Here is a 12,467-nt window from a genome sequence, read left to right as displayed (position 1 = left end):
TGAGTTTAGACTTTCAGCTTTCTTCAAGTCTTGCTTTCCACTTTGAATTCATGACAGTGATGATTCTACAATGTAATGAATAATACTTAAAATATTTGAGTACAGAATTTGAGGATGCAGAATCTGGATAACCTTGCCTAAAAGGAATGATTTGAGTAAAATTTATGAATTTTGAGTGTAGTGCATGACTTTTAGATGACTGAGGTGGAATACTGAAAGAAGAGATGTAGAGGAAAGTGACCATAATAGAGAATGTAGATAGTGGGGGATATACAGCACACACAGTATGTTTTTCCTTGAAAAAGTCAATGAAGTCCTGTCCAGAGAGAGATGAGACTATTACAGGGCAATTAAAGATGATCAGCAAGGTAAGGGAAAGATGAAGGTGTAGAGCGTGTTAGTCAAGAAAATAACAGCAGAGAAAGGAAGAAATTATTTTGCTGTTAGCTTCTCCTGGGAAGTTGTAATAATAGAAAAGCTGAGGGGGAGAGAAAAAGCACAGGGTATATGCCAAGACTGACCTTATAGTAGGAAAGAAGAAATGAAAAAAAGCCATTAAATTCAAAATAAGAAATATCCCTCACAGCTGTTAAAGGCAAGTTTACCAGTTGGGTACCAGTTTTGAGTCAAAACTGTGATCCATTGTGGAAATTAAATATGTACACAGAGAAAATATATTATGTATTTGTTTGCCTTTCACATTCTTTCCTGTGTACCCTTTACTGGCCACTGTTTCACCAGGGGCTGTATACAAAACAGCTGGAGCCGTGGGATGTCTCTAAAAAGTCTTTTAGTACAGAGATTACATGAGAGCAAAATCTCTACTTCAGGTTCTTTTGTGTGACTCGACAGCTATTCTTATGCTTGTTTACTGAAAGATATTATTCAGGTAAAAAAACCCTAACACAGTGTTTTATTCCAGAACAGTGAAACAGAGGTGACTTTGTTCCTTGTGGGCGTTGCCCTGAAGTTCCTCAGTGCTGCCCCTTTCTTACCTCTGCCTGCTTGGCTCTGCAGTAGCACTTGCTGCAGCTTCCCTGGAGCAGCACACCTGTGCTGGGCATTTGGCTTTTTCCTCCCGAGCCTGAAAGAAATCTGGCATTTTCTTTACTTTGGAGGAAGGGCACAAACCTGAGTTTGCCTGTCTGCTATAGCTACTTGATATCTCTAAGACCACAGACAGGGAAAGGGGAGAGAAGAAAATGATGTAGGGAAATGATGTGAGATGGCAGATAAGAAGAGTGCAACTACAGGCCTGGCTTCCTTCAAAAACCAGAATAAAGCTGTACAGAATATTTACAATGCAGTGTGAAGGGCCAGTCCACAACCGCCTTCTTGTTAGGAGCACAACCAGCACTTCTGTAAAGTGTGGATATAGGTGTGTATACAAGTGTGTAATAAAGGAACTGGTAATAGGGTGTTGCAGGACACATTTCCTGTAGGTGCAAAGCTACTTTTAAATCTCTTGAAAGTTCTCAATGCAAAGCACTAAAAAGGACCTTTTCATTACCCAAATAATTGTCTCTCAGGAGAGCCAATCCACTGAACCTTACATTTCTGAGATTTTGGCCTAGATTCTTTTGGCTATAAAATTATTGGCAGGTTTTGCATTCGTTTGGCAAGAAAAAGTTTTTTTGGAAGTAAGATATAGCATTATAAGATTAAAAAAAAAAGTACAATATCATTATTTCAGATAAAAATATTAAAGCAATTTGGGATACCAATCACAAGCATCTATAGTTTATCCTTAGTGTACCAAATGAATTTTAACTGGTGTTTTAACAATAAAATACCAGTCCACTTTCTTTTTTTCTCAAGTAAAGACTAGAGATCTGGAAATAAGAGCCATATCTATGTGGCTCATCCCATATGTGTGAAAATTCATATCCAGCTATGGAATGCTGTCATTACCTGGTGTAATAAATATAATGTGTGCTGCTGCTTGCTGCAGTAGGCAGCTCAGTTCTGGGGTCCAATGTTTCTTTGCCTTGATTGATCTACCCAGGATGCAAATTCTTTCTCCAGACTTCAGCCACTGCTGATTTTCCTCACAAGTGGCACCTCCTGGGATTGCTGCATTTCACTTTGGGGCTCAGCTCCCCAGTGCCTCGGGGCTTGACTAACTGAGCTGGTATTGAGGGCTTACTAATTCCCTAAGTGGTTTGTGAGCTACCTTGTGACCTCAAGTACTGTATTATTCTCATAAGGTCCTTTCTTTTATAAGAAACAGAGACACTTACATCTTTAGGTCAGCTCTACAGTATTGTGAAGTGCTTATTTCATATGTGAAATTAATGTGCTGTGCTGCTGATTGCCAGGAGTTAATACTTGCAGTGCAGTGAACTGAAGCAAAACTCATTGCAGCCTTAACTTGGAAGATAGTAAAGATTGATGGAACATGGTGGGTTTAAAGGAAAGGTGTTATTAACATGTAGGTGGCAGAGCTGTGAGACAAACCCCACTGTAAATCTGAATTAAAGCCTCCCTTGTTACGATGGCATTTCACTTTGTGGTAGCTCAGGGACACAGCAGTGTTGCGGAATGCACTTTGTCTCTTTTAGTCTGAGATGCCCAGCCTCTCTCTTACTCTCCTGGAAACATCCTAGCCTTGGATACAATCCTGACTCATGTACCAAGCATTAAACAGACTAGGATAATGAGGAAGAATTAAAATGCTGGTAAAGAAATAACAACTGTCAAAATTCTAGAGTTCAGATTATAAAAAATATAATCCCATCCCCTCCAAAACCTGCAACCTGCCAGTAGCAGCCTGATGGTGCATAAACTGATAGTTTCAAAAAATGGTTGTTCCTTCAAATACAGTCATATATGTCGTGCATACAGAGAAACTAGATACTGCAGTAAGTAAAGAAGGGATTGGAAGTTTTGTATTTGATGTCATCTAAAATAATATTGCCTGACACTTTCATTACAGACCTGCCTTTTCAACTTACAATTCTGCCAAATTCAGCCACGTGGGTTTGGATTTTTTGTACTGGATATCTTCACCTCAACAAGATAACCTATTTCAGACTGTCTTTTCAAATTTCAGTAGAAGGGTCTACTATTTTTTAAAGAGTCTTAAGGGAGCGCAAATACCACCTTCTTTAAAATCAGCAACAGGATAATCAGCAATACTTTTAGCAGCATCTGATATGGACTTAATTTAAAGAGAAAATATAAAGTATTAATTGTGGTAGTACACTAGTATGTGATACCCACATGCTACTAACAAGGAGAGAGATGTCTTTAAACAGACAACTGATAAAAAAAGATTGTCAGTGAGAGAGACCAAAGTGTTGTACATAATATAAAGACTCCAGTTTTTGACCTCTTGTGCTACAGCTTCATTGGGCACATTTGATTCATTAGATAAGTTCTAGCTTTATGTCATTCATGTAATCACTTAGCAAGAACCGTCTTGATTGACCTGTTAGTGCTCCTGATTTATTAACGCTTCTTGTTTTATTTCCTGGAGGCCACAGTTCCAATTTTGGCATGATTCTATTTCCATTAAGATTGGTGGCAAAAGGGCAGGCCTTGAAACCACAGAAGTGGTTCAGAAGACAGCAGTTTCTCTTGTCCCAGGTATTCCAAGTTTGGAGCTTATAATTTCTTTCTTTATCAGATTTACAATGCCTTCCACTATAGTTGAATGTTGGTGCTAATGTTCCTTTATTGAGTTTTGAGGCTTCAGATAAACTTACTCCATTTTCTCTGCTCATCTTCAAACCTGCCAAACTGTTCCTAAGATCTGATTCAGTGAGCAGTTTAGTTTGCCCTGAATATAGTCTTGAGATAACATGAACTAGAAAACTTATAAAATGATTTCTTCTTGTCTGAGGAGTATCAGTCCAGTAGCTACCTAAAAAATTCTGCAATGACATTGATTTCAGGACAGAAAGACTCTGTGACTTCCATTTTTATTCGCTATTTTGTATTACTGCCTTATCACTGCTGACTACGGAGTCGGAGCATTCTTGGGAAATGATTCAGCATCAGGTTTTCCATAAGCTTGCAAAAATTGTTTATTGAATAGTATGGGTTGCCAGCACCCTGGAAAACTGAAAACTCTGTGTTTGTTTTCTATTAAAGTTAGACAATATTGACATAGAGTTATTTTTTATCCAGATACAAAGTGGTAATAAAAGGAAATTTAAGAGCATCACTTATGGACACTTAGTCAGCATGAAAGGTTTGTGGCCAGACTTTGATAATTGACTGTAGCTTGTGAAGGAAGGAAGTTGGTTGTTTTCTCGCGATCTGGCAGTTTTGTGTTTTCCAGATGCAGAGGTGACGCTTCAGCTCCTACTGCAACACTTACACAATGTACAGAACATTGTACAGAACCCAAGTATCTAAATATCCTATCCAAATAGCCTACACTAGTGTCTGTTTCAAAGGAACAGTAATGATGTTAAAACTACTTTTATGGCAGTGCAGTGATACCAGACAGTATCTTCCACTTGTGCATTTTCTCAACAAACAAAGGGAAGGGGATTGGGTTTAAAGCACAGATGTCATTGTTGTCACTAAGATCCTACTGCTTAGGCACTCACCCCACAAGGCCCACTGCTCTGCTGTGGGCAGTCTTTTGTTTTTATAATTTGATAGCAGTTTTTTCCCCACGGGCTCAAATGCAGGTCAGGCTTGTGGTGTGCTAGGCACAGAAAACTAAACCTTGCTAACCATGTTTTGGTTCCAGGGCAGGCTAATTTACACAGGGTTTTAGAAGAATCTTTTAGAAACCCCAAATGTGACCATAATTAAACACTATTCTCTCAAGATATGCCTGTCAAATGGAAGGTGGCTTTGTCAATAGGTTGGGAGCTTTTTTTTTTTTAATCTATTATTATTTTACAATTTGTTTACAGTAGTGTAATATGTAGGTGTTTTCTAGGAAAGGTTAAAACCCCTCTGTATATATGATTGGAGCTGCATAGTTACATGGTTTATGAGTTTGCACTGTGTTCAGAAAATCAGCAGCACACAGACTTCTGTGGCATTTCTGCAGCACTGAATGTGTATCTTTGTATGGCAAGCTTTTTCTTCACAATAATGCATTAACAAGTTGTTTGTGTAAAAGAGCGGGCAGTGATGAAAGCTGTATTAAATTTTATCTTTGCTCTTTAACAATAATCACACATAAATAACATACTGCCAGAGGCAAATAACAATATATTTGTATGTACAAGTCTTCTGCAAGCACTGTTTCTTTTGTTTTCCCATTTCTAGTAGAACCCGAATCATTAATTTTTTCAGAGATGCAGTCCTATATTTATATAATTCAATAATTTTAGTGTGTGCTGTGTACCTTCTTCGTGTAATCTGAAGACTGCAAGTTATTTCAACTATCTCTGTCTATTGTACGGATTTTTAAACTCAGACTGTAGCAATTAATTATTTTAGCTTTGAATACCTCTTTTTCAGTCCTTGGTCAATATATGATATAAATGGAACCTGACACAGGATTTGCAGCGTTCAGATCTTCTGGACAAATTAATTCTCAAAGATGGAGTATAAAATCTATTGATGAGTGAGGATCAGTATAAAGTCTCAGTTTAGACTAAAAAAGTTTAGGCTTTTAATCCTAAAGGTTTCTGGTTCAACTCTTATGCTGCTGTTCTTGCCAGCGCTACCATTCTGTAATACAGTCAGCTTCCCCCTCCCTCCCAGTAGTGATTATAACTATTACCCACACATAGTTTTATATCCTTTATGAATTCTTCCATCAACAAGAGAGATGGATTATTTTTTATATGGCTTTCCAAATTAAAACGGATGAATTTTAATAATATGTAGCCAATATGTTGTTGGAATTTCATCCCCCCCAAGTAAAAGTACTTGGAAAGTTGTGATGTGGCTATGAGTATACAAATTAGCTTAACAGTTCTGTTCTTAGGAAGAAATGAAAAGAATGTTATTCAATTTACCACAGAGATATAAAATGACAATAATGACTATCTTTTGGTTTGAGGGAAGAGGGCAGTGTGCTTACAAGATTCGCCACTCGATGTCGCCTTGATTCTGTTCATCTCTATTTTTTTTTCCTTTCTGATGTCTGGACACAAAATCCCAAAACTGGTTTTATAGTAAATCTGTCTGGGGAAGAATGTTTATCACATATTTCTAAATGATAATTTTTAATGTCCTCTGCAAAAGTAAATAAAATTATTTGAATTTTCACTGATTCCTTTTAACTCCAGCCTTTCAGTGAAAAGTGGTGAATTCCCTCAGTTTTGGTTAAGCATTTCTTCAATGTAAATATTTGTGGGTGGACAGTGGCATGGGAACGGTTCCTGGCATCAAACTGACCAACAAGGCTTATTTCCTTTGTGATACTTTTTTGTGTGTCAAGGCTGCGCTACATCCATTACAAAACCCCTTAACATAACAGTGTTGATATTTTAGGACTTTGCTCTGTTCTGTGCATACTTGTCTGTTTCGCTGACAAAATCCAGGCTCATTGGGTAGGTTTGTAACTGGAAGAGACATCATCCACTGTTTGAAACTTTTTAAAATTAGTTACAAAATTACTTGAACAAAAATGCTTTCTGACTTTCGAGGTGAACTATTTCATGACAACTGATGAATATTGTTACATTCAATGTATTAGTGATGGAGTTGTTTGAAAGGCTCCTCTGAGATGGGATTCAGAAGATTGATTGCAAATAGAGGCTGGAGACAATGTCATTCTGTCAGCAGTATCTTTGGTGATTGTATGTTGGCTAAGAGAATTCTGTTGTTTGGGAAAGTAGATTTGATTTAGACAAGACAAAAACTGGGCTTTGCTGGCTGTCATCAGGTTTGTGTGTATAGCTTTTGTGACAAAAGGAGGTTTCTGGCAATCAACCTTTGCCATGTCAACCGGACTTTGAAGAAACCAATGCTGAAGGTAGTAGTATAGAAAAAAATGCTTATTGTACTACTCTTATATAAATTCTCTTAAAAAAACACGTATCACTAAGTTAAAGCATTTATCTCCAGAAAAGTTGCTGCAGATTCTTCTGTGGCTTCAAGTAACCTCTGAAAGGACCATGGAGTGTTTTAGTGTTGGGTGTTGCAGAAAGGCTCTCCATACCCTGCAGTAGATGGGATGGCTGTGCTGTACTGTGGAGCTCATTTCACCATGCAGTGACGTGGTTACAATCTCACACATTACAGGGAACTACAGAAAACAAGATTTATTGCTTTTGCTCTCTAAATACTGCCAGATAAAAAGACCTGACACTGAACTGGATATAGAAGTTGTCACATGAAATCTTCTCCTACCTAAAGATGTTCTCTGGTGCCCCTTTTTTTTTTCTTTTTGGTGATATAATCATTATAATGCAGGGGAAAAATGGTGATAAAAGCACCTTTATGCTCCTCAGTCAGTGGAGATTAATTACTGCTGAGGCAGCTGGCAGGGAAGGATAGGAATAGTAATGGTTGCATTACCAAAACCTAATGGAGTGGTCAGGGAAGAAGAATAAGTTATAACCTTTTAACAAAGTGAGATAAATTGATTAAAATATTTTCATATTTTGGTCCTTAACTCCAAGTGGAATCCAGAAAACAAACAAAACATGTCCTTCAAATGCGCTAGCACTGATCTAATATTTGAGAAAATTATTTGGCCTGTTAACTGCTTAAGGGGAAACTGACTGCTGGGTGTCAGGCTGTGAGCACCCTTGGCTGCAGAATTATATCTGGAGTGGATGTACTGAGAGTCTTGGTCGTTACTACTGTTGGTCATCAAGGCAGAGGACTGCATATATGTGGAATAAATTGCAGGCCCAGATTATTAGATAAATTGTTGCACTGTTGTTATATCCATAGTGATACTGATTTATTCTATCAAAAATTTTAATCCCTGTCTAATTCCATTAGGAAAAAAATTTGCAGTGTGAGGTGAATTATTTGGGCCTTTTTTAACCTATTCCAAGGTGCTGAAATATGTTCTATTTTTCACTGGAAGATTTCAAATATGTTCTGGGTCTCTTTTTATTTAAATTACTTACAGTAGGACAGCTACAGAGTTCTGTTACCTACTTTATAAATAAAACCCGAGATCTGAGAAGCTATTATGGTGTTTTCACCCACAGCCTTGCTTATATTTGTTTATACTGAGATACACAGTAAGCAAATCAGATCTTTTTTCTTGTGACTTCGTGAAGGATTGACTTTCTTATTTGAAACAAATGACAAACACACATTGTATCAATAGCACACAGAGGTTTCTCCTTGTGAAAAAGCAAGTTATGAAAACCCGGAAACACAAGTCTGAGCTCAAGAGCCAGAATCTTCATTGCCTTGCATTCATGCTGCGTTAGTGGAACATTACAGAGGTTTAAACTGCTATACTAAAATATGTTCAGTAATTCCATTTTGTTATCTTGTTCCGTGGAAGGACTTCACCTAGTTGGTCTGAGATCATCTGGTAAATATTCCCCTCCGGCAGCACTGCATCACCTCTGCTGGTTCTCCCCGTGCAGGTGCAGTACAGGCTGAGCCAGCTGAGTCAGGCAGGGAGAGGTGCAACAAACAGGCAACAACCATATGGCTGTAAGCAGATGTTGGAGCTGGAAGGCCAAGCGCAGGCAAAGGCTGGAGATGTCTAGACTTCCACTAGGGACCACACTGGATCCTGCAGTCCACTGGCCAAGAGTTCATTTACTCCTGCCACTGTCATTTAGTCACAGTCTCTGTCCATTCTGCTCTGCTGCAGAATGACTGTGCAATCAGCATGGCCATAGAAAACCTGGTGCTGCTTCTTGTTTTAAGTGACAGAAGTTCCCTAAACCAGAAATCGTTCAGTTATGATCATACAAAGCCTTTCTCTGGAAAACAGTTATTTTCCTTTAGTGACTCTGGATGTGCTAACATTTTAACTAAGTGCTCATGTTTTCTGTGTATTCAGTTTATGCCATCAAGGAAACCAATTTGCTGTAATGCTACACAAGGCACCCATTAGTAGCAAACAGCAATCTGTGTTTTTAGAGAACCAAGGCTGTTATTTCACAAAGGGAGCAATTCAGCTCTGCCTTAATCCTCTAACCAGTATAGCTCATCTTCCAGGTGTTTTTTCTGACTATCTGACTGCTTTTTGGCTTCTCAAAAGTATTTAGAAAATGAAAGTCTAATTTATATTAAGTTGTAGGTGATTTATTAAAAAAGGACAATATATGTCTATATAAATAAATGTAAATTCTCTTTTTTTTTAAATGACAGAAAAAATGCCATATGTCACATGCCTTTATTTTTAGTTGCTTGTTTTCAACATCTAAGCAAAAAAGAAAAATGTTTAACTTAAAACCCTGTCTCTAAACATTCAGGAACTTTATTGCATTCATTTATTGTATCAACAACAGTGAATAGCAATACACATTTTTCCAACCCTGATACTTTGAATGCATTAAATTCTGCAGCTTCACAGTCTACAGTCTGTGTTATCAGTAGAGGTGCATGGTCTCATCAGGATCTGATCTGGCTGAAATGAATAAATGACTCCCTGGAAGTGCTCTGACTTAAGTAGAACTACTTGCAAGACAAGCTCCAATATCTAGTTTGACACCCTTATAATTATTTCAAAAGCTGAAAATTAATTAAAACCATGAAAAGAAAAGATAAAATTATATATTTTGAGAATCTACTGTTTTCTTGCTTGTTACACCAACTGACTGGTACGAGTTCACTCACTTTTGTGCCAAAGCTCAATAACCTTTCTCTGCTTAAGCATGACCATGAAGCGGGGTAATTTTCAGGTAGCGATTCAATGTGTTGACAAGGCACACTACACTCTTCAGTTGGCTTTTACGACTGCTCCCCTGTTGGAAAGGCATTGCTTTAGTGTGATCATTAGAAAATTTAAGCAATCTTTGGATTTTGTCACCTCCAAGAAAAAACATATACTTCGTTATTAAAGTTCTTTTCCCCTACACGTGTAGGAAAAGATGAGAAAATCTTGGAAAAAAAAGTCAGTTACTACAGAGACAGCCAGAAAAAGAAAAATCAGGTAATTTAGTAAGTAGAAAAAATATTAAACATTGTAAAGTAGACCATGAAACAAGTACTGCTGTGAGCAGCAGAACCACCAAAGCTCAGTTTCTAGTGGATTTTGTCTCATGGTTGAATTTGTTGGCATCCAGATGAAGGTTTTCCATGGTTACAGGCATTTATCCTAAATGATTTTCTGGGACTTGATAAACATGAGTTCTCCCTGTAGCCTTTCTTTTACTGCAGGCATTCTATCAGGCTATTGATTTTCATATAATATTGTAGAACTATTATATCTTAGAGACTTTATCTTTTACAGTCAGGTTTGGTTGGCCAGTCTACACTGGGCAACTGGTTCAAAAGCTGCAGAGGTGTGGGCAAACAAATATTGTGGGCACCTATGAACCCTTCTACCCCTGAATGTAAATACAAATGTGTGTAAAGATGCATAAATATATATATATATCCATGGATATGGTGCATGTGTATGTCCAAAAGTGAATGAAATAGAGGTGTCAGGGAAAGACAATTAAGTAATTACAGGAAAACAACTTTGGGTGCAGTGACAAAGGCCGCAAAGGGTACTTATACACATTAAAAAGCAGTTCAAAGGATGCCTGTTGCAGCTTTCACAGAAAGACATCCTGTTTAACTTTCATGCCATGGTTTAATTATGAAGTCATAACTAAGTTTACAGCAAAAGCCTTTGTGAAGGGTTTATCAGATTTTCAGGAAGCCTTTCTTTGAAAGATTGTAACTTAAACCAAACCCAGCAGAAATCCAAAGTACAGTAGAATGAAAACAGGTAAAGAGATCTGCCAGTGGTTCTCAAGGCTTGTTTCTGGGTCTTGCTAAACATTAGTAGTTTTTCTCTTAATCCAGGGACCCTTTTTTGGGTCTATTTGACCCTTTTCTCCACATAAAACCAGTAAGAATTATAACATCTTTGGGATCTTCTTGCCAGTCTTTTTGCCAGCTATTACTGCAGGTACAATGATAGGTTTGCTGATGGAAGAAAGTGGATTCTGTGGTGGGACCACAGAGACTCCATGAGCTCATCTGCCGGTCTCTTCCACTCCTTCACCTCTTTGGAGAGCAGAGGCGTTGGAGCAAACCTGCAGCTTCCCTGCTGCAGTTCCAGGCTGTTCCTTCTGGTCCTGTCGATCTTTTCCTGTGTTGGAGTATGGATGAGACTGGGCCCCTATTCCTTCAGCAGCAACCTTTCATTTTTATATTCTTTCTCCCAGTGAAGTCATGTTTGCTCTCACATAAGACAAAGCTCCTCATCTTTCCATGGATTCCTTCACCTCAAAGAACTCTGGAATATTTACTGTCATCTATTGCATTCCCATTTCTATTTAATGGTGACTGAAGCACTGCAGTGTGAGATATAATTAAAGCAAATGTGATATTTAGAGAATAACTGACAAAATTTTGCAGCTATTGAAAAGCTTGTCTCATTAATATTATTTTAAATCTCATGTTCACAAAATGATTTCTTCTAATCCTCACAATCTGCATAAGAACTGTAACCAGCAAGCTGAAATTAAAGTATCTGCAACTTCTGCCCTCTAAATCAGTCACAAATTAAAGAAAAGAATGTCTTCTAGTGGGAAAAAAATTTCTAAAGAAATCCTTTCTATCAATCTCTCCCCACTATAGCAAAATATATACCCTTGCTTAAAAGAATACAAATAAATCTTATTAAGCAACTTTTTTTTTTTTGGTTAAATTTTGCCATCAGATCTTGAAGTAAATGCTGATTTAAAAACCTCAGACTTCTTGCCAGATGGCAGTGGAGTATCTTTCACAAGCAGCAGAGCATCCAGGACATCCATGGCAAATTTGAAAGGCATTCTGTGCATATCTGGGTGACCCTCCAGAACTCCATGGAAATACAGCACTGTAGGGCCTGGCCATAGAACAGAATTGGTAGGAGTAATAACAGCATTATTCTACAGCCTCTGCCTGCAGGGTTGCTCTCTTCTTTTAGCAGTCAGCAATAAAATGCTTAAGTTTTTGGAAGAAAAATTGGCTCAATGCAGAGATTTTTAGAAATTCCACTATAAACATTTGTTGCACACAGCTTTGTCATTGTCATTTGAAAAGTCCAGTAACAGGTAATGGTACTGATTCTTTCCCCAGTACTGTACTCACTAGGAAGTGCTTTTGTGTTGCTCAGGCTTTTCTGTTCTGGATGTATTGGGTTTTCATGGCCAAGCTTTGGTGGCAGGGTGGGGGCTACAGGGGTGGCCTCTGTGGGCAGCTGCTGGAAGTTTCCTCCATGTTCGGCAGAGCCAATCCCTGGCAGCTCCAAAGACAGACGTGCCTCTGGCCAAGGCCGGGTCAGTTAGAAATGGTGGTAACACCTCTGGGATAGCAGATTTGAGAAGAAAGAAAAAAGTTATTGTACAGTTGTGATTGTGGCCAGAGAAGAGTGGGGTGAGAACACGTGAGAGGAACAGCTCTGCAGACACCAAGGACAGGGG

Source organism: Corvus cornix, chromosome 9 (assembly GCF_000738735.6).
Source record: "Corvus cornix cornix isolate S_Up_H32 chromosome 9, ASM73873v5, whole genome shotgun sequence".
Classification (NCBI taxonomy): domain Eukaryota; kingdom Metazoa; phylum Chordata; class Aves; order Passeriformes; family Corvidae; genus Corvus; species Corvus cornix.
This window is presented reverse-complemented; position numbering follows the sequence as displayed.